The 25,924-nt window shown below is 40.3% G+C and overlaps 1 long non-coding RNA gene across 1 annotated transcript in view; it reads right to left on the bottom strand.

Annotated features, from left to right (window-relative positions):
- LOC308634915 overlaps positions 1-25,924 on the bottom strand; it is a 97,258-nt gene that overhangs the window by 1,848 nt on the left and 69,486 nt on the right. The window contains exon 2 of the long non-coding RNA XR_014019107.1: positions 1,518-1,629. This is a non-coding gene — a long non-coding RNA (uncharacterized lncRNA). The remainder of the gene's footprint in view (positions 1-1,517; positions 1,630-25,924) is intronic.

The raw sequence follows: 25,924 nt of genomic DNA on the forward strand, positions 1-25,924 counted from the left end.
AAGGAACAGCTGAGAGGCATGTGACGCTGTCCCATCAGCAGAGTCCAGGATGCGGGCCTGGGGTGGATCAGGTAGAGCTTTGTGGAGCCTCCATCTGGATGCTTCTGCAGCACCACCCCATGTTGCTTTGACTGTTTTTAAGTCTTGACTCAGGGAGCTGGTGACCAGTGAAAAGCTGAGCAGCCTTTTGTTCCACATGAATGACTGTTGCATTCATGGGGCACTCGGTTTCCCTTTGAACTTAAATGTAGTGTTCCCTTTTTACCTCTTGATAAATAAAAGAGCGGACCCCTTGAGTCAGCTAGTCAAGATCTTTTTGTGTCTTGATTGCGTCATCTCGAGCATGAGGCAATTCTTCCCAGCTCCAAAATCATTTCCTGCACTCTCAGGGCTGCATCTATGGCCTGGTTTTGAAATTACAGAGGTGACAAGGGTCAAGTGAGGGGACAGCTACTGACCCCTTATTCTATCACTGCTGCTCAGGATAGACTGGGGTTGTTCCTCCCATGCCAGGAGTTCGTGCCTGCCGTGGTTCATGGTTCCAGCAGAGCTAGAAGCCAGAACTTGGGTATAGATAGCTTGTTTGGGAGGTAGTCCCACGGACTAGGGAAAGAAGAATCATTAAAGTGAGTTTATTACGGCTACAGGCAGCTGGGGCTCAGTCTTGCTGGGGACCCTTTGGGAAAGTGTATAGAATGTGCTCAGAATCATCCCACTGAAGGATGGGGGTCTGGGAAGCTTGCCCATTCATGTCTCATGGCCCATTGCTGAGTGTTACCCCTATACCCTTAAATCCCCCTTTGCCTTTAGAGTAGACAGGTCTGCAGGAGCTGCAGGGACTTCTGGGGTGGGCAACATGCATGGAAGGAGCTAACCTTGGTGAATGGAGGGGAAGATGCATGGGGTATTCAAGAGTCGCTCACTCACTCAAAGAAGCTGGCCGTGGGCTGGGGAAAGGGCAGCTCTCCTGTGAGATGCAGCATGCACTCCCCATGCCGCTCTTCAGAGCCCATGGTGTCGACTCGGTTCCCTCCTCTGCACCCTCCAGTCAATACTGTGTTCCCACACTTGCTTCACAAAGCAGAGCCCTGTTTCTAGTGCTCACGCTATGTCACCTACCCTTACCCCCGTTCCTGGGCACACAGGGCCAAGGCTGAATAATAAAACCCAACTGCTGGGGCTGCCCTTTCCTGGGCCAGAAGCCTACCCTACTGAGGCCTCTCTCGTGGATGGCAGTCTTTCCCCTGTGTCCTCTCATGGTCTTGTGTTTCTGTGTCCAAGTTTCCACTTCTTAGAAAGAAAAAAGTCATATTAGGTTGGAGTCCACCCTTATGACCTCATTCTACCTCTTTAAAGACTTTACCTCCAAATACAGTCCCATTCTGAGGAACAGGGGGTTAGATAAACTCATACAAAAACATAACAACAGAACATGCCACTACCCCTGGAGCTGAAATGGGAACCCAAGAAGGGTTCCATCGCCTCCCTTGTTTTCCCACCAGGGCTGAGGTCCAAACCTTGTCGGAGGGAGCACGGCTGTGACTCACTGGATGGCAGAGAAGTCACTGTGGAGTCATGCCAGTGGAACTTGCTGGAATTGCTTTCTGGAACTTTCTGGAAGTCAGCCCTCTAGATGCCAAAGAGAGAAGTTCTTGGAGAGGTGTCTCAATAGAGGTACTCTGCTACAAAACCACCTGAGGGGGTGCCAGGGAAAACTGCTGGCTGTGTGGTGCTCTGACCACGAGCCACTCTATAAGAAGCTGGTGCTGAGAAGCCAGCCCCTCTGCAGGCACACACCAGGCAGAGAACCAGGAAACAAAGCTTTTTCCACCTGCAATGTCTCTCCAGCGCCCCCTACAGACAAAGTTTAACAAAGGGAAACTCTAAGGGCCCAGATAATTTTTCACAGAACAGACAAAAAGGATGATTTGGAAGTTGAGAGGCCATTAGTTGATAATAATTACAACATGAATTGCTCCTTTAGGGAAGAGTTTCTGCCTGAGCTTCCCATGCTCCACACGTGGCAGAAACCTGCTGGTGCAGAGCCTGGTATTTCCTTTAAAAAAAATATTTTTTTAGTTTTTTTCAGATGGACATGGACACAATATATTTATTTTATTTATTTATTTTTATGTGGTAACGCGGATAGAAGCCAGTGCCTCACACTTGCTAGGCCAGTGCTTTACTAGTGAGCCACGCCCCCAGCCTGAGCCTGGTATTTCTGAACATCTAGGGACATCCTTCAGTGGGGGTCCTATGTTAAGTCATGGTTGGCCTGAGCTGGAGAGAAGTGGAGAAGGAATGGTTGGTGGCCAGCAGGTGATGTGCCGGTAGAGACAGAGAACTAGTGAGAGCCTGGTCAGCAGAGCAGAGGGCTGGAGGGAAGGCCCAGAGGGACCTGCCCAGGAGCAGCTGCAAGGACAGCCCTTGGGAAACCATCCAAATAGAAGGGGTTGGGGATGTTTTGAGAGGGAGGGGCAGGATTCTCATGCTATCCTCCTGCCATTATAGAAAGGAAGCATGGAACAATTACATGATGGGGGCTAGGGTTGCAGCTCAGGCGAAGAGTGCTTACTTAGGGCCAAGACTTGAGTTTCATCCCAGCACAACAAAAGAAAAAAATTAAATAAATTGTTAAAAATGACATGGTCCAAGGCTGGAGACACCAAGGAGGTATATTCAGAAGACAGTATTGTGTGGATTCAAAATGTCAGTACACTTAAGGAAACATTCAAAATGGTTTCTTCCCTTCCAACTTTCTGTGACTTTGCTTATTGATACTGTGATAATCCAGCCTGAGAACAATAACACTGGAGTTTCACACACCCACCCACAATAAAGTACCGGGGGTTAGAAAAGGTTCCCCTTTCAAGCCACCTCTCCATTTGAACCAGCTATGAATTCCTGGTGGCCAACCCAACATAACACTTATGGTGCAGCTTTCTTGTGATGGAAAACTCAACTGTTTTTCTAGGAACCATGATCCTTACCACTAGCAAGTTCGAGTGTGAGCAGCTTCTCTGCCTGATTCCTCATTATCAAATGAGCAGAGATTAATTGTTATGTCCCCTTCTCACTTCTAGCATAGTTTCATTGTATGTCAGAAAACCCTCCAATATCCCAGTCTTGCAAGTTACATACATCAGAGTAACTTATCTGCTTTATCAACAGGATCCTTGATTTCTCAAATGATTCACAACCAATTTTTTTTAAATAAAATTATCGTAGTATCTAAAATGGTTTAACTCCAAAACTTCATGAACACTGGTATTAAATAGGAACGTGGGCACCTGTATTAGGAATCATGTTAAGTGCATATTAAAAATACGGGGACTCAAATGTATGATATGTCAAGATCATTTTAAACAGTTGGAAAATACAAATGAAGAATAATGTTTTATGATGTAAAAATTACATGAGATTCAAAAAATTAACGTGCAGGTAGAAAGTTCCACGAGACCACAGCCTTGCCTATTTACCTGTAGCCTTTGGCTACTCTTATGTCACAGTAGTAGAGATGACCAATTGCAGCAGAGACCATAGGGTCAGGGTAGCTCCAAATCTTTGTTATCTGGCCCTACCGAGCATAACGTTTATGGCCCCAGTTCTCTAAAATCATTCGCTGTAATACTTAATACATGTATATTCTATGATCACTTACATGTTAAAAACAAAAGCCATCCATCTACTCCATGTCCCTCTCCAGGTGCACAATAATAATGTCAAGGTTCTCCTGCACAGCAGACAACCTCAGAATAAGGCTCAGTAAATGCAGTTTTAAAACTAGTTGTCCTGTTGAAACTATTCCCTATAAAACCACTTCAGAGGTCATTCTCATGCATCTGTGCTTCTACGGTCACCACACTCTGCAAGGTAAGGACTCTGATGCCTGCTTCATCCTCTCCTACTCTACCACTTGGCCACAGCGGACAGGGATCCTTTTCTGACCCTTCCATATGACCCCGTTAGCTCATATCCTTTCTGACTCTTCACCTTCTCTCTTTTAATTTTTTTAAATTTAATTACATTTTTTTACACAAATGGAGCACAAGTTTTAATTTCTCTGGTTGTAGAAGATGTAGAGTCACACCATTCGTGCAATCATACCCATACATAGGATATAAAGTCCATGTCATTCCCACATCTCCCCCCCTCACACACCCCTTCTCTCCTGCCTCCCCTCTGCCCAATCCAAAGTTCTTCCTTTCTTCTCTAACCCCCCCCCATTATGTATCAGCCTCCACCTATCACAGAAAACATTTGGCCTTTGATATTTGGAGGATTGGCTTACTTCACTTAGCATGATATTCTCCAACTCCATTCATTTACCTGCAAATGCTATAATTTGATTATTCTTTAAGGCTGAGTAATATTCCATTATGAATTGCTTTGCACCTCACTGTTACTGAGGGTGGCTTTGAATTCTTGATCCCCTCCTGCCTCAGCCTCCCAAGGTGCTGGGATTACACTCAGCCAGCTTGTTGTCTTTTTAATGGGTCTCTGTCAAACACTAGTGGCTCTTTGCTTTTTTTTTTCACCTCTAATACTCAAATCTGAATAGATATACCTTTAAAACAAACCAAAAATTTAACCACTTTTAACAGCTCCATTCATATGACCCACATCCAGAGTTTCACCTTAGGTGTAGACTATAGCAACAGTCTCCTATTTTGTCTCTTAACTTCTGTCTTTGGTGTCTCAAATAATCTCTGTCAAATAAAAGTGGAACTATGAAAGTTCCCTTCAAGTGGTTTCCCAATGCACAAAAACAGCAGTGGAAATGTGTAACCATGATTTGCTTGGCCTCGAATCATGTCGCCCCTGTGTACTCTGACTTCATGTCATTCCGTGCACCTGAGCCCTCTTCCTCCATTCTGCATCCCACTGGTCCCATTTCTGCAGCTCACAACCTCTAAGCTCAGTTACTGCTGCTGTTATTTTGGCTTAAAAATTCTCTTCCTTCCCACTAACCACATACTGTCACCTCAGAATCCAATCAAATATTTCCTGCTTACAGAGTTTTTCCTGGCCACCCAAATCATCCTTACTTTCTGCTTCTTCTACTTGTCCTTTAACTATGCTGTTCATTTCCCCCATAGCTCTTATCTCCATCAGATGGCATTAATTCACTTTCCATTGCTATAGCAAAATACCTGAGGCTGGGTGACTTTACAACAAAAGAGGTTCATTGGCCTCACAGTTCTAGAGGTTCAAGGGCATGGCACAGGCATAAGATCTGCTCTGGTGAGGACCTCATGACAGAGAGCATTGCAATGGTGGAGCACATGCAAAAGGGAAATACCACAGGGTGAGACAGGAAGCCACAGGGGCCCATGAGACCTCTGTTAAGCCTTTCTAAGATCACACCTTCAGTGACCTAAAACCATCTCTTAAAAATCCCTGGGACCAAGCTGCCAACATATAAAGTCTCTGGAGACACACTCAAACCAGATCAAGAAATCACAGCACAGATACTATTCCACTGTGTATTTTTATTACCCTATTAGCACAAAAGCCGCACAAAAGTAGGTCCCTTATTCTTATTTAATCTCCACACTATCACATAAGTCAGGAAAAATTGCCATTCATAAAACATCTGTTGAATCAATGTATGAGTTAAATAAATGAATTTTTTTTAAAAAAAATCTTTCCTTGCTTGGTACAAAGAAAATCTTGAATAAAAAGGAGGCTGGTAATGAAACATTTAAAAAAAAATCAGTGTATATATAAGATGAAAATAAAATAAGAGTACACAACAAAAGTAAAAGATAAGCATTATTGTTCATTTAAAGAGAGCACATAGGAAGAGAGGCATATAGAACATTATAGACAGCAATGTGAGTTAACCCGTAAAAACACTTAAATTTCAGATAGGTGTTTCTATATGGGGATGGTCTAGTTATCTTGCCATGCTGGCTCTATTTTATTTTCTCAGGGAATATTACACACACACACACACACACACACACACACACACACGGGTGGGAAGAACAGCCTACAGAAATCAGCCCAGGCAGCCATGGAGAAGAAGTGAACTTTCTTTCTATTGAAGAAAGAAAATGAAGTTTTGGCCAATCCAAACTTCTTTCAGCTTCAATTTGTGGTAAGTCTGATCTCTTCTAAGTCCTGAATAGAACATGAAGCTACCTACTGCGCTGGAAGAATCTCTGTTCCCTCCTCTGAACCTTTGACTCTGCCCTGGGTAACCATCTTCACACAGCTGACTTTGATCTCTTCCTTCTGGGTGGTGCATGGGATATTTGCAACAAAATGTGTTCGGGTGGGAATGATCTGTTTATTTTCAAAACACAGAAATTTCCTTAGGGTTTGTGGGGGGGAAACAGCCGAATACTGAATATCTGCTTTCTTTGAAATCATAAAGTTTCTGCAATTTTATCGAGCATATTTGGTTTGTTTCATCCAAGTACAATTCATTAACAAGGGACGAACGTAGGGAATGTTGAAATAACAACGTGTTGGCCACTTTCGAGGACACCAAAGAAGTCAGGTGTGGAAAATGGGTTCTATCTCCCGAGAAACTCCAGTTCATTGATTATAGTTGCTCCAAGGCTATTTTTAGAGGATTGTGAAGCCCTGATTGGCATGAAGGGGGAAATGATGTGATCCATGAGTGATATCTGACAGAAGGCTGAGTTGTTGCACAAATATTGACTGTTTGCCATGTTAGAATTTGATAGTCATTGCTCTTAGATAGTTAAGAGTTCACTAAACAAGATCAATTCACATGGATATATGGCAGGGTTATGCTCATAATTCAATGCAGAAATGATTCACTTTTTATTTTCTGTAATACACTTAGCAGAAAAAAAAACATTAAATGGACATTCCCTTTTCTCTGCTCAGAGAAAAGCTAATCAGCCTGCATTCCCTCTGGAAATTCAGGAGTCCCTAGTCTCTGAGAAAAGGTGAGCATTTTTGGATTTCTCAAACTGTGTTTGTCCCTTGGCTCTCTGATCAAGTGCATTTCTGCCATTGACCTTTTATCCAGACCCGATTATCCACGAAGGATATACACATAGCAACTGATAACCATGAGGAAAACATCGATTGATCACAGGATATGTTTAGATTTTTTTCATCTGAAAGGGCAAAGGATTGAATGCTTATACCTTCTCAAAATTCTTATGTTGAAATTTCTAAGCCATAGTGTGATGACATGAGGAGGTAAATAATTACCTTTGAGAGGTAATTAGGTCACGAGGATGGAGCCCTCCTGAATGGGAATGGTGCCCTTACTAAACAGAACATTGTTTCCTTCCACCATGTGAAAGTACAAGGATTAGTTGACCCTCTACAACTCAGAAGAGGGGCATCACCAGAATCCAACTACCCTTCAACTTCTATGTTCTTGAACAGAGAAAAATAAACTTATTTTGTTGATAAGCCTTCTCCTTTCTACAGTATTCTGTTCAGCATCCCAAACTAAGACACGGGGACAAGAACGAAGAAGGAATTTTCCAGAGACCAGGATCTTCTGTCTGCTTCTAGAAGTTACATTGAATGCATGTGCAATCCAAAGTCAAATCTGAGGAGGGCAGAGGATCATGGAAAACATCCTGTGCTGAATTTTGCACTAAAAGAATCGAGGACACCTGAAACCCAGATGCAATATTAGTTTGAATAATAAAGATAGATGGCATTTTTTGCAACTTAATGTTATATAACTTGTAGGAAAACATCAGCTGTATGAAAACAGAAGCCCCAAATTGAGGCTTTTGGATATTCAAGAAAAGTAGGAATTTTTAAAAATAATCCCTTCGTAGGGAGATTAGGTTGATGAAATCTGAGGTTATTTTACAGCGATTCATTTTACATAGGCTATTTCAGGACCTTGATAAATGACATCCAGAATCCTCTGCCCTTAGGAATTTTATCAAAAACTTTGGGGAAAAAAAATCAGCTTCTCCTCAGGTCTCGGAGTCTCTATTTATTTCAAACACAGAAATATCTTGGGTCCAGTGTGGTAAGCCTCTGACCCTGTGCAGTTACTCTTGCATCTTTCAGGAAGTCACATCAAGATCAAGACAAGCCTCCCAGGGGTGGGACACCCAAGTTCAAAGACAGGCCATCCCTTATCCCAGGCCCCTGGCAACAGGCCACAGCTGGTTCCAATCTGGAAAGGACCAAGCAATTTTTCAGCTTTCTCTAAGAAGCTGTCTACTTCCTCCATCCTTTAAGTTATGCTCTTCAGAGAACATTTCCTACTCCCCACACTTAAGAGTACACCAGATTTTGGGCTTTGTCGACATCTTATGTCACCTCATAAAGATTTCATAAACTTTTTTTTTTTTTTTTTGCTCATTTGGTTTGACCCAACAGAATCCGGTACCTAAATTATTCAGTCCCAACATGCTCCTACATGCCCCAGATTCACTAATAAAGGTCACATGTCGGCTCAAGGGCTTACTCCTGCATCCAAATGCGTCTTTGGCTCATCAGGTAATGGATTTATATGTTTTATGACATATGAGTTTTGATGTGCTAACGTTGGAGCAGGGTGTGCTAACTCAGAAATTATTTCTGGAGGATTAAATTTAGAGTATTGGTGGTGGCAGTATAAAGAAGGAACACAATGAATCTGGGAAGAATATTTAAAGTATAATAAGCCAATTGGCCTTCACTATCCAATTACTCAGGGCATTAGGGTTCTCCAGAGGAACAGAAAAATAGAATAAATATGTATATGTCATATGTATACAATTGTGTAGTAATTCCATTTGTTATTTACTACTAATAAATAAACTACAATCTATTAGCAGTAAATAATGGAAGTGGTCGTAGGAGATAGTCATTACCTTTGCTATAAGTTTCCAAATGCTAAGAAAAATGGTGGTGTGAGTTTTTTTTTCCTTCAAGATCAAACTCCTTCACATTAAAAAAAAAAAAAGGTCACCTGAGTTAACATTGCTCATGAGAGCGTTTGCAGATACAACCTCAATTATTTTTAAATATCTTTGATCCAAGGTTAGTTCAGTCCATGGATATAGAATTTGCTGATATGAAGGGCTGACTGAAAACCATCTTCATCTGCCAACATAACTAAAGTGGTCTAAGTGCCCACCTGATCATCCTGACAGAGGGGCGTCCTGAGATTCGAGAGTTTCAGTTATATCAGGAACCCCCGGGGGTAAACCTGCAAGCCTCAGCCTGCACCCAATAGGAGTCTCCTCGCCCATCTTCACTATTCTTCCCTTGCATAAAGCCGAAGACTTAAGATCCCATTACCCTGGAATATTAGATCATTCTCCACGTTGCCCCTTGCATATTTCTTTTTGATGATCATTTAAATAAAACTTGATGATTTCAGTTCAATACAATGGAAAAGGTGGTTCACTAAAGGCTATTTCCTTTTCAATTGCAAGTTACAGATGTGTGGTTCGTGTCTGCACAGAAGCACCCATTCTTAACAAATATTCAGTTTATTAACCCAAGTTACTGACAGTTTGGAAGCAGGAGGTAGAGAACAAAAATGTTCAGCTCACAGAATTTAGTTAAGAAGGAGAAAAAAAGCAAAAAACAAAGAGTAATTAAAGAAGTTTGTAAAACATCAGTACAATACATGTATCTCTCTATAAAATAACTGGGGGAAATAGCAAAGTTATCTAAATTACCACCTTTGCAGACTTTAGTAGTTTTATTTGCATTTTTTATGGACTGGTTAAGCCCCGTATGCAATGAAACCAATTCTTACAAAGCTGTATCAGGAAGCTGGGCAGCTCAGGAATCTGAGGCAGGAGGAGAACAAGTTCAAAGCCAGTCTCAGCAACTTAGTGAGGCCCCATTTCAAAATAGAAAATTTTTTAAAAGAGGACTGGGGATATGGTTCAGTCATTAAGCAACCCTGGATTCAACCCCTGGTACCAAAATAAAAACCAAAAACAAATGCTGTATCAGGAAGAGGAATTTAGATATTTATTACAACTTCTGTTTATCAGATGGTAGGGATTTTCCTCTATGTCATAATTTCTGAGTTACTCCTTTACATTTCTTTTGACGTTAAGTTTAATTAATGAAATCAATCACATTAAGAGGAATTAAAAATCTCCCTTGAAGAAATACCTCTAGCTTTTCCCTTCAGTGGTTCTGAAAGTCAATCTTTAACTCATGAACACACACACACACACACACACACACACACACACACACACACACAGTCAAGGGCATGTAATCAATTCTTTAATATTTCTCAGTCTCTTGTGCCTTTACTTCTTTTTTTAAAAGTCATTTTAGGTGTGAAGTGGTAATTTAGTGTGCCATGGAGTGAAATGTCAGGAGCCATGAACCAAATATGCTTTTTCTCCTAAAAAGTTGTTGATCTCTGGTGGTTTGTGACTGTGACAGAAAGCTGACCAGCCTTCTACAAGTGCTCTGGGTCCCGTGGACAGGACCTGCTCTCAAGGTGCTTATGTTCCAGAGGGGAGGGAGGATGATAAAAAGCACAAATATACATGAAACAGGATGATTTCAATGGCAATAAAAATAACTTAGAGTAGCTGCACACATAAAATGCTCTGTTCCAAAGAAAGTACAAACAAATGCCAAATTGATACTTTGCAGTTACAAGAATGATAACATCAAACAAGATTTTATGAGCATGGAAGAGAAATTGTGTTTTTTTTCCTCTCTCTCAACAACAGGATATTTTTGTTGTTGTTGTTAGAGAGAAATTTTCACCACATTTCAAACAAAAAAATCATGTTAACATTTATTAAATAGTTGAGTCCAATTACCAAAAGTCATCCCCGAGCGCGGCTGATTTTAAAGTGATTTTCTTAGGTGGATTTGGACGTGTTAAAAAATGGAGCAGAAGTTTAATCCATCCTACCAGCCATCAGCCCTGATTTTGGCCATCTGCCCTGAGCTGCTCTCTAAACACTGGCAGCTGGTGTATTCTGGAAGACTAGCAGTGATAAATGGGGTAGAGCCAGCTTAAGGTCTTTGTAAAGTTTAATGAAAGATTTATCTCTTTGAGGGTAATGTTCCTCTTTCTCTTACTGAAATGAGAGTTTGATAACCTCCCATTGTGCTTTTGATGAATTACACCTCACAGTCATAACTAAAATGACTAAGTGGAATTTTTTTTTTTTAAATAGCTAAGCAAGGTCTAGTTATCACTGAATGGTTAATACTTAGGGTCCACAAAACCAAGTTTGGCATTTGAAATATTTTTAATTATTAAGATGAGAATAAGTATGATTCAGTAATTTAGCGGCAATTACCGAGAGACCCTTTAGTGTTCTCTACGCCAATTACGGCCATAGAAATGGAAAATGATAATTTAGGATTTATAGTCAAGTTATGGCTTCCTAAATCTACAATCATAAAGGATGTTTTCCACCAGAGTTTGTCATTGCTGTTGTTGAAGCCATTAATATTTAATTTCAAATTTAACAGGTTTGAATGGGTTTATGTCCTTATAACCCACATGCATGAAAATTGAAAAGACAATTATCTAGCACCGTAAAAATAAAAGGAAAATTCATCTCAGATATTTAACTTCTCTCAAAGAAAACTGAATGTTTTCCCAACACCCTGAACACTGTTTTAGCACACATTAAGGACTTACATCTTAGTTTAAAATCTCAGTGTGTCCAGGGGTATCTGAGATGTGTGGTTCAAAAGAAGAGATAATTCTTTAACTGTTTATAGGGTTTAAAAATACATAAAAATCATTTAACATCTCTGAAATGGTGGGTTAGGAATGGAGCTGTCATATAGACATGGAGAGTGGCCCCTTGGAATTATGTGGAGGGGCGAACGGGGCTGGTCAGCTACTTCCACTGAGGATCTAGGGCCAGTTGGACTTGGGTAGACCTTCTTTCACCCTAGGAATACTTTTTTGATCAACGCATGAATAGTGACTATGGTCACATTTTTAAACCCATTCAGTAATTTACTGACAAAATCCATACTTGAGGGAAAAATTTAAAAAATATATACAAGTCTGTTGAACAAGAATGTATAAACCTCCATCCCAGCCCAGGTATCTCATTTGTTTCCCCAAAGTTGAGGACCTCCACTCCCACAGTCTACGGCACCCCTGTTCCTCAAGAGTAACCCAATGTAAAACCCATAATCAATATAAAACCTCTGCCTTCGGTATGCATGAAAGATACTAAATTGCAAATGTGAATATCTATATTTAGATAATTAAGTATACATGTTTAATATATTATAGAATGGATACCTACTTAAATATATAGCTATACAATTAAACATACATAAATATCCTTGTGTATATTTAGATAAAACGTGTATTAAATATAGTATGTCTGTGTAACTCTATCATATGCACTCAAGTTCATTGTTATGCATTTGCTATTTTAATTTGTTTTCCTCTACAATCCAGCAACATTATTCCCCCTGCTCTCCTTGTTGTTTCCTCACTTGGTTGCACCATAGTTTATGTTTAACTTTGCCTTTGTGGACATTGGTATAATAAATCGTCGTTTCTCATTTCTTGTTACTTGGTACCAGCTATATTTCAGGTGACAGCATATATATCAGGGTGGATACTGCAGGTGTCCTTGGGCTGCTAACGGGGACTTTTCTGTTACAGGTGTTCATAAACTTCCATTAGAATTTGAAGTTTGAGGGCACGGGGCTGGGGATGTAACTCCATGGTAAAGCATTTGCTTAACATGCGCAAGATCTGGGGTTTAATCCCCAGTAACACACACACACACACAAACACACACACACACACACACAAACCCCTTATGGGAGGGCAAGAGCCATCTTTCCTTTGTGGGGTCTTCCCACGATGTCACTAGGCTTTTCAAAGGGTCTGGTTATACAAGCCTGAACAGATACACATTCCTACGAAATGACCCACCAATTCTGCCCAGTTGTTCAGTCACTTCAAATGGAATCCCACCTTTTCTTTACTCAAATGCTGACAATATAAATATGAGAAGCTTTAGTGAAAATAAGTTGCATGTGTGTTATTGAAAGTAGCTTTTCCATTTATTCTTTGAATAAGAAATCATCTGAACCTGCAGATGGAATGCTACTCTTAGATGCTAACCAATTATTCCTTAGAGAGTATCTTAAAATAATTTTTAAAATGCCTATAAAAATGCTTATAAATGTTCTCATGAGATTCCCCTCTTTTCTCCTCTCTAGCTTCCACATATTAGAAAAAGCATGCAACAACCCTTGACTTTCAGAGTCTGGCTTATTTCACTTAGCATGAGGTTTTCTTTTCCCATTTCCATTCATTTTCCTGTAAATACATGCTCTCGTTTTTTTGTGGGTTTTTTTGTGGCTGAATAAAATTCTACTTTGTATACATAACACATTTTCTTTATTCACTCAACAATTGATGAATATTAGGCTAGTCCCATAATTTGGTTATTGTGAATGGTGCTGGTATAAATGTGGATAAAAGCAATCTCATCAAAAATAGAAGAGAGACCAGTAGAAGAGCATAGGAAGGGGATTGGGGAAGTGTGGATAGAATGGAAATAAGGATCTTAAACAAGGACTTTCAGAACATATTTATCTTTTAGCCCATATTTACTAATTTCACCAATTGCAGTCTACCCACAGAAGTATCCATTGTGTTCTGAGCTAAAGAACCATAGCAGACAGGCCAAAAGGAATGTCAGAGAAGACTCAAGTCTCTCTCCTCTCTCCCTCTCTCTCTCTCTCTCTCTCTCTCTCTCTCTCTCTCTCTCTCTCTCTCAGATCTGGCTCAACTTTGACTAGGTTTGTAGCATTTGGTAAGAGCTACCTTTGCCACTGCAAAATGAAACCATGTTTATTATTTCTTTAGATTCTCAAGAACAGGCAACAGAAAATTGGCAGATGGACCAGGGCTTGGTCATCCCAAGCCAGAAGTCGAAATCCCCTGATTCATGTTCAGCTAGCTCAGAATGCCTTTGTCAACTCATGAAGTACCATAGACTGGGTGGCTTAACCTCACAGGTACTTATTTTCTCCTAGTTCTGGAGACTGGAAGCCCAAGGTGCTGGCCAACTCAGTTCCCAGTCAGGCATCCCTTCCTAACTTGCAAGAAGAAGTCTGTTTCTTTTATTCTATGGGCACCAACCCAATCAAATTAGGATCACACCCTTATCATCTCATGTAACCCCAATTACCTTCTCAAAACTCCATCTCCAAATATAGTCACCATGGGAGTTGGGTTTCAAAATGGGAATTTGGCAAGATACAAAAATTCAGTCCATAACAAGAATAAATTTTTACATATGTAAATGACTGGAAAGAAATCCAAAGAGGGCTGGGGATGTGGCTCAAGCAGTAGCGCGCTCGCCTGGCATGCATGCGGCCCGGGTTCGATCCTCAGCACCACATACCAACAAAGATGTTGTGTCCACCGAGAACTAAAAAAAAATATTAAAAATTCTCTCTCTCTCTCTCCTCTCTCACTCTCTCTTTTAAAAAAAAGAAATCCAAAGAATAAAATTTTGTGACACATGACAGTGATGTGAAATTTGAATTTCACTGTCCATTAGAGAGAAGTTGAATTAGGAAGACAATGGCACCTATCAGCTGTATTATTGTGGGTGGCTGCCTCTGCACAGTCAGCTGGATGTGTCAGAGACCACAGGACACACACAACTGAACTGTTAGCTCTCTCTTCCTTTGTGAATAAAGAGTTTACTGTCCGCTGATATAGATGATGCTCAATAAAGTAGTTGTTATTAAAATATCAAAATATACAAATTAAGATCCAGATACATAATTCAAGAATGCAAGAGAGATAACATCTCTGTTTCAATTTCTTATAAAATATAGGACCCCAAACCAGGCAGAGAGTATAAATGAATGGAGAGAATCAGACTGGGGTTTAGCAGCGAGCCAGGGATGTGGTAATGTGCTACTGTGTCCACACAGGGTAGTTCCTACGCTACCTCAGAGACGGCTCTGCAGCAATACAGGCTGAAAGATATATTTTTATGTCAACCAAAGAAAAAAAATTTAACTGCTATGCAACAAAATGTAGAAGAAACCAAGCACATCTATATGCCAAATGCAAAGTCAATGGTAAAACTTTTGTGAGGTTTGATATGAAAAATAAGAAATAACCCCCACATTGATGAGCTTATATTGCTGGTTGGCCTAGCTTCATTGCAATGGTCAGATTTAGATTGTCTCTTTTCTTTATTACCATTTCTTTTACTGGAGAGATTTTTTTCTTGATTTATAAAGAGAAGTATACATGAAGATGCAAATTTTTCCTTTTCAACTTTTTTGAAATTTTTTATGTATTTGATTCATCTTCTTGAATGTTTTTCTAAATCTCAAGGAACAATTGATGAGTTATCATTCTTTGTATAAGAGTATAAACTCTCAGCCAGGTGTAGTAGCAGATTCCTGTAATCCCAAGGGCTTGGGAGACTGAGGCAAGAGTATCATAAGTTCAAAGCCAGCCTCAGCAAAAGCAAGGCGCTAAACAACTCAGTGAGACCCTCTCAATAAAATACAAAATAGGGCTGGGGAGGTGGCTCAGTGGTTGAGTGCCCCTGATTTCAATCCCTGGTGTGTATATATACACACACACACACACACACACACACACACACACACACATACACACACACAGTGCAAACTCTCTGAGCACAAGCATATAATTTGCTAACTCCCCAGTGCCTAGATAGTGCTTTGTACCTGAGATCATTATAAATCTCTCTGAGCAAAAATTGAGTTCATAATAATAGCTAATGCCATATTCCCTTTACCAAAATCTCTAACATAAAGAAATCAAAGATGTCAGGGCTGATATACTCTATGAGGACCATTCTTCTGAACAACCCCGAGGTAAGTGTGTATTCTTGATTACTGCAAGACACACCCTTACTGTGCCACTTCTCTGTTAAAACAGAAAGGAGAATACAGGTGCACACCTACTGGGTATGTTTTTCCCCCGTGTCTAGCCCTGTAGAGTGTCTGTGTACCACAGATACATAAATGTCAGACGCTCGCTGAGAAACAGCATGGTTCAGGGAGGCATTAGTAAGAGATATGTTTTTGTACTTCAACTTTTTATTGTAATTCACTATACAACACTACCCAATGCAGCTCTTCAAATTGCCAGGGAAAAAGTTATATTTTTCTCTCCAAACAGAGGTTGGAAATGATACATTTGCAATAATCTGTGTATATAAAGATACTTATTCACCATAGGCATAAGATACGGGTGTACTCTTGCTTATTAAGCTTTCAAAGCCTGCAGCCATCGTTATGAATGCTGGGAAGCAATGGTGTGTGGGCGGGAGGAAGGGATCCTTGCCATTGACCAGTTTTTCTTTCTTTTACCACAGTCTTTGATCTTGGGTGGGATTTTTCCATCTCTGGTGAGGTTTCTTTCAAGTGTTTTCAACAAATACATATTAGTTAGACTATTCTAACATTTTTATTAAAACAGATGATAGCCTTTGCTTTTAAATGTGCAAATTTTGACTTTTACAGTTTTATGTTCCTGAAATATACATACAGAGAAATAAATTTTATTTAGAGGTCTGCGTACAAAAGTTAATACACTCCCAAGGACTTAGGAATTCGATGTGTTCCAAATTCCCCCATTACTACTGTAAAATGAATCACTGTTAAAGAAAAGGTATGCATGAGGCTATGTCTAAATAAATTAATTACATCTCTAAAAAGTCTTAACATAATTATTTAATGGCCAGAAACAAATGTTGAGTGGTATTTTTTTATTAATGTCTCAACTGATAACATAATTAGACATCCTTACAACTTGCTTAATGTACGTTGCCTTGCTTTATAAATAGTATCATTTGTTTACAGGGTAAATTTCAGTGGATAGAAGAAGGGTCTCTGCAATGTCATTTCTTAACCCTCAGTGAGAAGCTAAAATTGTGTCCTGATAATGGTATTCTGCATCTGCATAAGACCCTTTGCTTAAGGATCTCAGAGAGCTTTACTTAATAGTAAGTGATTAAATCATACAGTACCCTTGAGTGACAAGTTTAATTATACCCATTTCCAGAAAGATAGTATGTTAATAAAAAGCTATTAATCTACAAATGAAAGGTTATCCAGATCACCAGGATATGAAGGGCATCTTCCTGGGGTCATCCATACCTCCCAGCGTGGCCAGTTCTCATGTGGAAATGAATTGTCCGACTTGGGTTCTTTTTTCCAATTTCCTTAGCACATGTCTAAAGCTCGTCACACTAACAGTGCTATAATCCTGTGTGTGTGTGTGTGTGTGTGTGAAAGCTTATTAATACCTCTGATTCTCTGTGATTCAGCAACTCTTACAGTCTTTCAGAGAAAAATTAAGTGTCAAGCTAATGTTGTTTGTCTAAAAGCAAACTCTGAATATCACGAAAATCATCGGCACATTGGGGAAAAAAATTTTAATATAGTCCTGTATGTACACTCATTTTTTACCAAAGAACACATACAGAATGCAAACACAAACTCACAGCCATCCCTCATTCTTTAACTCATGCAGTGTGTTCTACCCACAATGGCTAAGATTCCCATCAGGATCTTGGCCCCTACCTTTTCAAGTGCTAACCACCCTGGCATGAGATGTATGGTGAACACAAGTGGGTGTCATTGTGTAGCCCTAAGTGGACACACAGGAGGATATATAGCCAATATAATAAAAAATGGTGAAAGAGAAAGTTAGCCACAGTCTGCAGATTGACAACCTCACTGAGCCGCTGGATCAACCCTGAACCCAAATCCCTTCCAACTTCTGATGAAGTAAATCACAAGTATCCTTGGGATCTATTCACATTTTTGATAACTTCCAGGTGAACACATTCTAAAGAGGTTTACATTTTTGCCCTGTTCCCTTCTGTCATTGACTTCACACACATTCTCTATCAGGGTATCTGTATTTCATCTGTAAAGCTGTTTGCTGATTCACTGCATCTCTCTGCGCTACTGCATGGCCTGAGCAAGAGAAGGAATTCTTTATGTCTATTCATGGCTGTATCCACACAGCCTCTGTGCTCTGTACATTGAAGTCTGCAATAAATACCTTTAATTGTAATAAATACTTTTAAATATGCATGATGAATGAATGGGTCAACATCATATATGTATGTCTAGTTAATCAAACACCATAAACTTAGGTGAGAAGCCGGCTATTGCCTTGTAACAAATTCAGTTGATTTTCATAATAATATATTTTTTTTTGTTAAAAACATTGACATTGGCGTATCTGCTGCCTCTTTTTGTTAATTTTACACTTTCTTTATTAAATTACTTATTTATTCTAATTTGTTGTACATGATGGCAGAATGCAATTCATTTCATATCACACACATAGAGCACAATTTTTCAAGTCACTGGTTGTACACAAAGTATTTGCACACCATTCCTGTCTTCATACATGTACTTAGGGTAATGATGACTAACCGTCATTCCAACCCCACTGCCCCCTTCCTTCTCCTCCCTCCCCTTTGCTCTATCTGAAGTTCCTCCATTTCTCCCATGCCCCCCCACCAATCACCATTGTGAGTCAGCATCCTCATATCAAAGAAAACATTTGGCTTTTGGTTTTGGGGATTGGCTTGCTTTACATAGCACGATATTCTCCAACTCCATCCATTTATCTGCAAATGCCATGATTTTATTCTTTTTTTAATGCTGAGTAATGTTCCATTGTGTATATTTACCACAGTTTCCCTATCCATTCATCTACTGAAGGGCATCTGAATTGGTTCCACAGTTTAGCTATTGTAAATTGTGCCTCTATGAACATTGATGTGGCTGTGTCCCTGTAGTGTGCTGTTTTTAAGTCCTTTGGTATAAACCAAGGAGTGGGATAGCTGGGTCAAATGGTGGTTCCATTCCCAGTTTTCCTAGGAATCTCCATAGTGCTTTCCAGATTGGCTGCACCAATTTGCAGTCCCACCATCAATGTATAAGTGTGCCTTTTCCCCCACATCCTCACCAACACTTATTGTTGTTTGTGTTCTTGATAGCTGCCATTCTGACTGGAGTAAATCTGCTGCCTCTGTCTTGATTTCAGCTTTTGTCACACAGAGCAAGGTTTAGAGAGCTATGTCAAACACTAGGGACAGCTACTGTTGGTGCTGGGGTGTCCGGCTCTCCCAGAGACAATACCACTGAACAGAATGAAGCAGGAAGAAGCAAACCCCTCCTACTCCTCCAGCCTGCCTGTCTCCCTTCCTGGACCAGCAAACCTAATGAAGGAATCATACAGAAAAGTAGAGATACAGTTTATAGCATTCCAAGCCCAGCATGACAAAGGACATACAGAGTACGCCTTTAGGTCTAAGGATAAAAAGAGACCAACATGGGCAAGACATCATCAGCACTGCATCTTGTAGAGTCTTGTGTGTCCATAATCTATGAAACACAAACCTGTGCAGGTCCCCTGCTGTTGGGTATCTTTCAGAGGCTCTATCTTTCAATATACTTATGATCACAGGCCTTTTGTGGTCTGGCTCGTGGCTGCTCATGACCCTCATCTCCTAGTGCCCCTGATTTCTAATCTTAAAACAGTGTTATTTGTTTCCTCCAAAGAGCAGGTTTTCTCAAACCTCAGTGTCTTTGTACAGTTCCAACTTAGATCCTTTATTCCATTCCCTTTCTTCCACTTGACCAGTCCTTATTCATAGTTGGGGAAGTCTTTGAACTAAGTTCTCACTTTCTACATCTGCCAATGGGGATGTAAATAGATTCCACCTGATACGGGTATTGATAGTAAAATATAAGAAAAAACATTATCACTGGCTGTGTTGGTCAGCTGTGGCCAAAATACTTGACAAGAATGACTTAGAAGCGAGGAAGCTTATTTTGGCTCACGATTTCAGTGATTTAGACCATGGTGGGCCAACTCCATTGCTCTGGGACCCAGATGAGTCAGAACATCATGGTGGAAGGGCATAGCGGGTGGAAGGGCATAGCGGATGGAAGCTCTCAGCTCATGGCAGCTGGAAAGCAGAGAGAAGGGAAGGTGGAAGGGGCCATAGGGAAGATGCATCCTTCCAGGGCACCCCCTAGGGACCCACCTCCTCCAACCAAGCCTACACCTGCCTACAGTTACCACCCGGCCAGTCCATTCTAGTTCGAATGGACTGATGAGTTATCGCTCTCATCATCTGATCTTTTTCACTTCTGAATATTCCTGCATTAATCCAGGAACTTTGGGGAGATGGCTAATACTCAAACCAGAACACCTCTCGACACAAAGTACACTCCAATTGTTTGGTCTGATGATTGTAGCCTTTCACGACTCTACCAAAGTATCCCTTACCAATGCCCATGTGTGTGTTTCCTTAGTGATACCAAAACATCCCATACCCTTACGAGAATAATTTTCTCACTTTATTAGAATTTCTAGCTTATTGGCTAATATTTCCATTCAAGAATAAAATTATCAAAGGTGAGACAATGTCTTTTACATCATTTACTTCTGTATTTAACATAGAATACAGCAGATGGTAATAGATATTATTTCAATAAAAATCTACACGGATAGTAATTTAACTCAGTAGCTTTACTGATGACTTTGCATAAAGACAATGCGCGCGCACACACACACATCAATATATTAACTGGTATTAAGATAATTGCCATAGCAGCTGATTTCAACACCCAGAGTCAATCCATCCCCTGGAGTTTCTACTCATAAATCATCTATCAAAATAGTCAGAGTCTTTGACATTTAAAATACTTTAGTGAATGCAAAACTTATTCATTATGAGCTGCTTATTAACATGAGTCCCACTGTCATCTCCTTAAAATTGGAGCGAAAGGCAAGGTCTTGTGTAAAGATCATTTTTTGTGGGAAGTGATCTCAAAAAGAGGAGTGGGATATGGAAAAAGTGAGTTGCTATGTACAACCTGTGTTCAATGGGGTCATCCCCACGAGTCATATAAAGTGTGCCTCACAGTCATCTATGCAAGGGACAGAAAAAGATGGTACTTGTCTATTGGCTGCCATTCCCCACTGGTCAACGGTCATCCTGGGGAATGTCAGCAACCTCCCACTCCCCGACTTTGAATGCTTCAGAATGATTGATTTGTTTCTTATAGACATTACTGTAAGGAGAGACAGGAAGCTCCCAGGGAAGAAAGAAAGAGAAATGCTAGCTACAGCTAGAGTGTCCTTAGGTTTTGCATGTGTGTAGCTGGTTGCCACAGCAACGGTGAGAGTTAAAAAAAATTGACTGAGAAAACCATTCAGGTCCTAATGGATGTGGAATATATGCCCCCTTTACAGTTGCTCTACTCACATTAATATCAGGAACAGTCTAATCACACCCCTTAAAGAGCTTATAAATAACCAGTTTTCATGGAACAACTTGGAAGCATTTTAAAAGTAGTTATTCTTTTAATTTCTAATTAAATGATATCTTCATAATGTAAGGAGAACAAAATCATAGAGAACGTTCTGATAAGGTGGAACCCCTTTATAAGGAAAGGTGAGATTGCCCCAGCTGACGTTCAGTTTTAAAAGAGGATTGAAAGCTTTTGGACTTCTTTAAAAAGTGTCTCTTAATGTCAAAAGCTCAAATGAATATTCTGTACGTATCATTTCTGAAGAAATCAAAGTCAGAGGGGACGCAAAGAGACGTCACTCAGAGTGAGCATAAAGGTGGTTTCAGATAGGTTACAAGTTTTGGCTCTTCAGTGATATGACGGGTTTAAAAAGTTAATTTTTTGCCTGATGACATTATAAAGTGTTGTACAAATTTGCATTTGAATAGAATATTGTGTAATAAAAGTAAAACTGAATAATCCAACATCATATTAACGAAAATACATTCTAGACATTGTCTTAAAAGATAAGCACCTTCCAAGCACAGAAGGCATCAAAACAAAAGATGGAAATGTATTCAATGTACATAAAAAAGAAATGAAAAAAAAAATAGGAAAAAGTGAGGGAGGAAGGAGAGAGGAAGGCATAGAGGGAGGAGGGGGAAGGAAAGGAGGAAGAGAAAGCAAATAGCCCAGCTGTTCAAAAGCAAAGGTATAATTTGCCCATCTCATCACGCTGAGAAGATAAATACTGCCCCTCAAAGCCTGCCACAGTTGAGAGTCCTCAGGGTTGGAGTGGTACCCAACAATCTTGAATCAGTGAAATCCTTATTCAGCCAAGGTGATCTGCCTGAACTCTAACTGCCTGAAAATTGAAACCAAACCAAACGAGGGGCTGTCAGAGTGCCCAAAGTATGCGTTCCTTCACGTCCCAGGCATGGGAAACCTACGATCAGCTCTCACTGAAGACAAGCTTGCAGACAAAAACCACCATGCACAGGAAATCCATTTAACTGACCATCGCAATAGAAGAAGCTTTCAAGTAAGAGCAGGATGTTTTGAAAAGAACCGATTTATTTAATAATAATATTAAAAAAACTATTAGAGAATTAATGAACATAGGAATTAAAAGAAAAACCTTACTGGATGGGCTACACAGTATCCAGTTGAGACAAAGGGGCAGAAAGGTGCAGAAAGGCAACAGTAGGGTCAGCGGGGGAGGCTCTGCATGCAGTTGACACATAGGGTGGGCACTGGTGCTACCTGCAGTGGGGTGGGTTGAGCCTTTCACAGCTGCCTGGTCTCTTGGCAAGAGAGGGATACCTTTCTGGGTGTACTTTAGGCTTTGGACACACTGTTGGGAGTTTCAGGCTGGGGACTTCTCTATCACACAGACTGATATATACTGGAGGCTTCAAATGTCGCAGGAAACTCTCTGGGTGGTCTTTGCTGGACTCTCCGGGGCAGCCAGCTTTCTTCTCTTCACCTCTGGGTCCTCTCAGAGTTCTCTTGCATAGACTGTCCAGACTTTTTTTTCTCTAAACAGCAGGAGAAATAGGGTGGAACACCCTTTCCTCTTGTGATGTGGAATTCCAAGGAGGCTCTATACATAATTCTTAGATGGAGACAGGATAAGCCAAAGGATTTGACATCCCCATCCTAGCCACATGGAATGAGCTGTTTGGCTCTCTAAAGAGCTTTAACACATACTTTTTAAAAAAAAGAATATTACCATCTATAAGAGAACAAAGCAACACAACGAAGAGCAAATGAGCAAATTGGTTATTTCAGTACATTATTTTCAAAATGTCACAGGTAATTAAAATTTTAATTGTTTTTTTTTTGGGGGGGGGTGGCCACATATTTTAAAATATCTAAATGATCTAAAGATTTTTTCCCCTACTACTATGAGTGAATAGACGTTATTAATTGCCTTGCCTATTTGGTTTTCAAGTTTCAACTTTTAAAAAACACAATTGTTAGTAATGTTTGTGCATATTTCCTTTTCTGTGTCTTTTTCTTTTTGGAAGTCCTGGGAATCAAGCCCAGGGTCTCATGCATGCTGAGCACACACTCTACCACTGAGCTATATCCTCAGTCCTGTACGTAATTTTAACTGGAGCTGTTCCTGCTATATTTAGTTACCAATTTAAGAAATAACTTTAGAAAAACTTCAAAACTTAACTCTAGGACTTCTTTCCTTGGGAGAAAAATACATGTGATTTGAACTAGCTCAACTTCAACAGAGAAGAAAACATCCCTGGGTATGTTTAATTAAATACTAATTATAGTTACTCTTGAAAGAAAAAAAAAGAGTTATACAAATGTATATGAAAAATTCAAAAGAAACATGTAACAAAATGCTTTTTAAAAGCTACTGGTAGTGCTACTTACTTTCAATCCTAGAGGATAAATTTCCATGTCTTGCAGTCATTTTAATCTTTTATTATTTTATAAAACATTGCCCACAAGCATACAAAGAATAAAGTATATTCGTTAGTCCCTCATTCAAGGTTATTCTCAAACTTCTGAGCTTATCTATCCAATGTGCATATGCTACAAAGAGAGCAGCAGGGAAACATTATCATCAAGCAATGTGGCTAATGTTGATCTATCTGGTAGAGAAATAGCCCCATGCCATTTTAAAATTCCCATTAAGCATAGAATTGTGCATTCTGGAACTGTTAATGAAACATTCTCTGCATCATCTTCTCATGATAGTGCCTAAGATGCTGGCTCTCAGCCACCTGTCCCCATGCCCCGTTTTTTCTCTCAGCTCATTGCTGCCGGGAGTCCTGTTACAGGGAGAGGTAAACTCCCCCCAGACCCCTGCTAGAACAGCATCACTGAGGAAATTGAACTTGAGAGGATATGAGTGTCCACCCGTGTAAGCAGACAGGCTGCTCTGGATCTCATCCAGAACTTGACATCTCTTGGATCCTTCCCTGCCCACCTCAGCAGCCAAGAGCCTTGTTCCTGGAAAATGCTCTCCTCTACCGACAAGTAGAGGCGCTTGCCTCCATCGCTGACACTCGAGTTGAATCTCTTGTTCTGATTAACTTCTTCGCACATATGAGGCAGAACCCAAGACAGACTCTACTGAAATTCATTTAGCAATAGCACCGTTTGAATTACGGAAACGGTATCAAAACTAATCAGAGACAGGTGACCTGGCATTTATTTAGGATTTTAAAAATTATTAATTGTACAGAGACTTTTACTAAATTATGGTCATTTGAACCTGAAAGCATGACCCTTGGGGTTAAGGAATTTTTATTCCACTTTAGAGGACATAAAGAGAGCCAGAGAGAGTTTTAAATAGCAGACATAAACCATAAACCCAGGTCCTCTAACTCTTAGTTTAGTATCTTTTCAACTCTATGCAGTCACTTGAAGAAAGGAATAATATTTTTATTATTAGAAGACCCACACTAGCCAACTTTCAGAAGCCCTGTAACTGTTTCGGATTTTCATGTTCTCAACTACAGACAAAAGGTAATAATGCTTACTTATTTCATAAGTAAAGCATTTCTATAAAGAAGCAATTGTGGCTCAGTGGTAAGTTTTCGCCTAGCATGTGTAAGTCACTGGGTTCGATCCTCAGCACCACATAGACATAAATAAATAAAATGAAGGTATTGTGTCCATGTATAACTGCTGAGGGCCACAGCCGAGTCGGGATGACGCTGGCATTTTTGCCAGAAGTAGTGGTTGAGATGTGACGCCATCGAGCCCTTAAGATGATGACTTTTGAGTTCTTGCTGAGTTCCCGTTAAGTTACAGTTGAGCTCTTGTGGGGATTCCTGAAGAGTTCACATTGGTTAGGGAAGTGCCGGAGGAGTGATTTCCGGTTGATGGTTCCTGGAGGAGCTAAGTGGGATTCAGGGGAGTTCCCTGGGAGCGTGTGTGGAATGTGCTGGTGGAGTTCAGAAATAAAGTTTGTTCCTGCTTCAGTGGCTCGTGATTTGTGCCCAGCCAGACTGCGGCATACAACTAAAGTTTATTAAAAAGAGGCATTTTATGCAAAATTCTGTTATCACACTACTTTACCTGTCCCACCTCACCCCCAAGGAGGGATTGGTTTTTGTAGAAGTGAAGTTGCATAAGAAAAGGACACCTAGGGAGAGGTGTGTCCAGGAACCACCTGACCACCTTTCTATTTGCTGCCCACCAAGTTCACCTGGTCAATGTCAATGAATGAAGACAGGCAGTCTTAGCCAGGAGAACCATGTTGCAGTGCCACGGTGGACTAGTCCAAGCCGGGTTGCTTGCACTGAACTATACAACAGCTTCCTTCTTATAGTTGTTGACTTTTGGCTTCAGAAATGCATGGCAGTTTCTCAGCAGTCACATCTCCTACCTGTGAACAAAGCTCAGGAATGTTGGCATCTGTGGACCAGGAAAACAGAGAGGACCGGTCTGCAGAGACGGGAGGACAGACCCAGGGTGAGAGAGAATGGAGACATGTCTGGGTGGGAAGGAACAAGGGCTCTGAAATTGCTTACCTCTCTCTTTCTAGTTGTTCCCACCCTCTCTCAGGGATTTCAGTGCTTAGAGTTTTCTATCTCTTTATGATCAATTCCATTGTTATGATTTAGGAAAATAACTGTATTAATGTCAGTTTTTATATATCTTCATATTTATTTATTTAAAGTGGTGCTGAGGA

This window comes from Spermophilus citellus (genome assembly GCF_964194105.1).
Source record: "Spermophilus citellus genome assembly, chromosome: 16".
Classification (NCBI taxonomy): Eukaryota; Metazoa; Chordata; class Mammalia; order Rodentia; family Sciuridae; genus Spermophilus; species Spermophilus citellus.